General features: G+C 76.6%; 1 non-coding gene across 1 annotated transcript; it reads right to left on the reverse strand.

The window, feature by feature from the left end:
- Positions 1 to 736: 736 nt before the first annotated feature.
- Positions 737 to 889, reverse strand: LOC148218736 (5.8S ribosomal RNA). The gene has a single exon (XR_015800218.1). It is a non-coding gene; the product is annotated as a 5.8S ribosomal RNA (ribosomal RNA).
- Positions 890 to 2,500: the final 1,611 nt, after the last annotated feature.

A 2,500-nucleotide genomic window follows, 5' to 3' on the forward strand; every position in this document is an offset into this window, starting at 1 on the left:
CGCGACCTTCTCTCTTCTCCCTTTCCCCCGTGCCCCGCCCGGCGCCCGCGCGCCGGGGGGTGGGGGGGGTGGGCGGCAGAGAAAAGGCGAGGAGACACACGGGGGGGGGGGGAACGAGGGAAACGGAGACTCCCATCCCGGAGACGAGAACCGAAGAGGAGAGCGGCAGAGACGGCCCTGACGGGGGGGAACCGGCCAGCCGGGCGGGAAAAGCGGCGACCTCAAGCGGGGAGAGAGAGAAACGCGACGGCGACAGAGAGAGGAGGGGAGGGCTTCGCGGGAAGGAGGAGGGGGTCGCACCCCCGTCCCCGGCGCTCTCGGCCTCGCGCGCGCGCGGCAGCACGGCACGGTACCCCCGCGGTACCCACCCGCAGACAGCCGCCCGCACGGGGGGGAGAGCCCGGGGGCGAGGCCCGCGCCTCGCCTCCCTCTCGGCCCTCTCGCTCTCTCGTCTCTCTCGCACGGCCCACGGCGGCGTCTTCGACGCCGACTCTCGCTCTCCCCGGCCACCGCCACCGCACCGCGGCACGGCCCCGGCAAGGACGAGCTCCGCCCCAGCGGCTCGTTCCGGGAGCGGGGAGCTACGGAGCGCTCCCCGAGTCTGCATTTAGGGGGACGAAGGCCCTGCGCGGCGACGACGACGACGACGTCGACGTCGACCGCGGGCAACGGGCCTGCGAGGCAACCCCAGCCGCGCCGCCGGGGTGGCCCCCCCGGACGGCGATTGATCGTCAAGCGACGCTCAGACAGGCGTAGCCCCGGGAGGAACCCGGGGCCGCAAGTGCGTTCGAAGTGTCGATGATCAATGTGTCCTGCAATTCACATTAATTCTCGCAGCTAGCTGCGTTCTTCATCGACGCACGAGCCGAGTGATCCACCGCTAAGAGTTGTCTGGCTTTCGGGACCGCTCGCGTGAAGCGGCCCCTTTTCTGTTTCTGCAGGGACGCGCGCGCCCCCGCGCGCCCCGCTTCGACCGTACGAGCACACACAAACGGAGGAGGAGGAGGAGAAAGCGCGGGGCAAAAAAGAGAAACCCCGCGCAACGCTCCGAAGGTCGGCCAAAGAAAGGCGGAGGGGCCCGCGCCCCCGACCGCCTCCCCCCGCGAGGGGAGACGCCGCCTCGCGTGCCGTCCTTCGGAGGCGGCCCAGGCGCCCGGGCTCGGCCCGACCTCCGCGCGGAGGGGCTTGTGCGGCAACGCGCCGGACCGCGGGGGGCACGGTGGCCCGCCCGGCCTCTCGATCACGGGACGACTACGCGTTCGCGGGCCGGGGGCGCGACCGCCGGCCCCCGCCGCTCCCGGCTCACTCCCTGGCTTCTCCTTTTCACCGCTCCGCCGACTCGCGGAACGCCGCCGCGCCAAAACGCGGGGGCCGGCTCTCCCGCCAGCGGCCCCTGAACGTCGCCCGAAACGCCACGCGGCGGCGGGACCGTTCCGCCGGCGCAACCCCTGGCGCGGGACCGCTTGCCCGCCGGAAGGCGAACGCCCGGCGGGCCGCGCTCCGCCACCGGCGCCGGAGGCGGGACGCCGCCGAGACCCGAGCCGGCATCGCGGAGCGCCCGAGGTCTGCCGCTCGGCAAAACCCCTCCGCCACCCGCGGCCGCACTCCCGGGACCGCCGCCGCTTCGCACCGCCGAGCTGCCCTTCCGCGAGCACGCGCCCAGCGGGCAGGCGTACGGCGGCTGAGCCGGGGGGCACCGCCCGCTCCCCTCGTTTCCACTCGGGGACCGGACGGGGAAGCGCCCCCGCGGCCGCCCCGCACGCCTCCCCTTTTTTTTGGCCCACACGCGGCCGGGAAGGGCGACGGGGAAGCGGACGGGCGGGGCCCGGGCCGGGACGGCCGCCGGTGAAGGCGGGCGCCTCGCGGCCGACCGTCCCCCCCCCCCGGGGGGGGCGGGGACACTCGCCGAGCGGCGACGCCGCCGCTCGGCACGGGGTCGCCCGCGCCCGCCGGACCTCCGGCGATGGAGGAGCCGGCCGAGCGCTGCGCCCCAACGGGCGGGGACAGCGCTCCGAGTCAGGGGTGGCCGGCGGCCGGCGCCGCCGCGGTGCGGTTCGAGGCGACAAGGCCGTCGAGGCGAGAGGCGCGCGGTCGCGCCTGACGCGGCGCCGCCCGCGAGCCCGCGGCGGCGGCTAAGGAGAAAGAGCGAGAGAGCGCGGCGGGCCCCGGCGGCCGCAACCCCGCAGCTGAGGTAGGTAAGGCAGAGAGCGCGCGCCCTCTGCCGGCGTCGCCCCGCATCGCAGAGGCCAGCGGGGTCGGCCCCCCGCGGCCGATCGCGCGCCGCGGCCTCTCCGCCGAGACCGGGCCGCAGAGAGGGGGGGGCAGGGCGCCCCTTCCCCGGCCCGGCACGGGTGGCCCCCGCGCGCGGGCAAGCGCGGCGGGACGCCGACGACGGCGAGCGCGGCCGGTCGCGACGGACACGCCACCGCAGGGGATCGGCGGGAGTAGCTCCCCACCCCTCGATGGCGCCCCGCGCCGCCACCGCCCGACACCCGCTGCC

The sequence above is a fragment of the Sturnus vulgaris genome, unplaced genomic scaffold (assembly GCF_052056855.1).
Source record: "Sturnus vulgaris isolate bStuVul1 unplaced genomic scaffold, bStuVul1.hap1 Scaffold_164, whole genome shotgun sequence".
Classification (NCBI taxonomy): Eukaryota; Metazoa; Chordata; class Aves; order Passeriformes; family Sturnidae; genus Sturnus; species Sturnus vulgaris.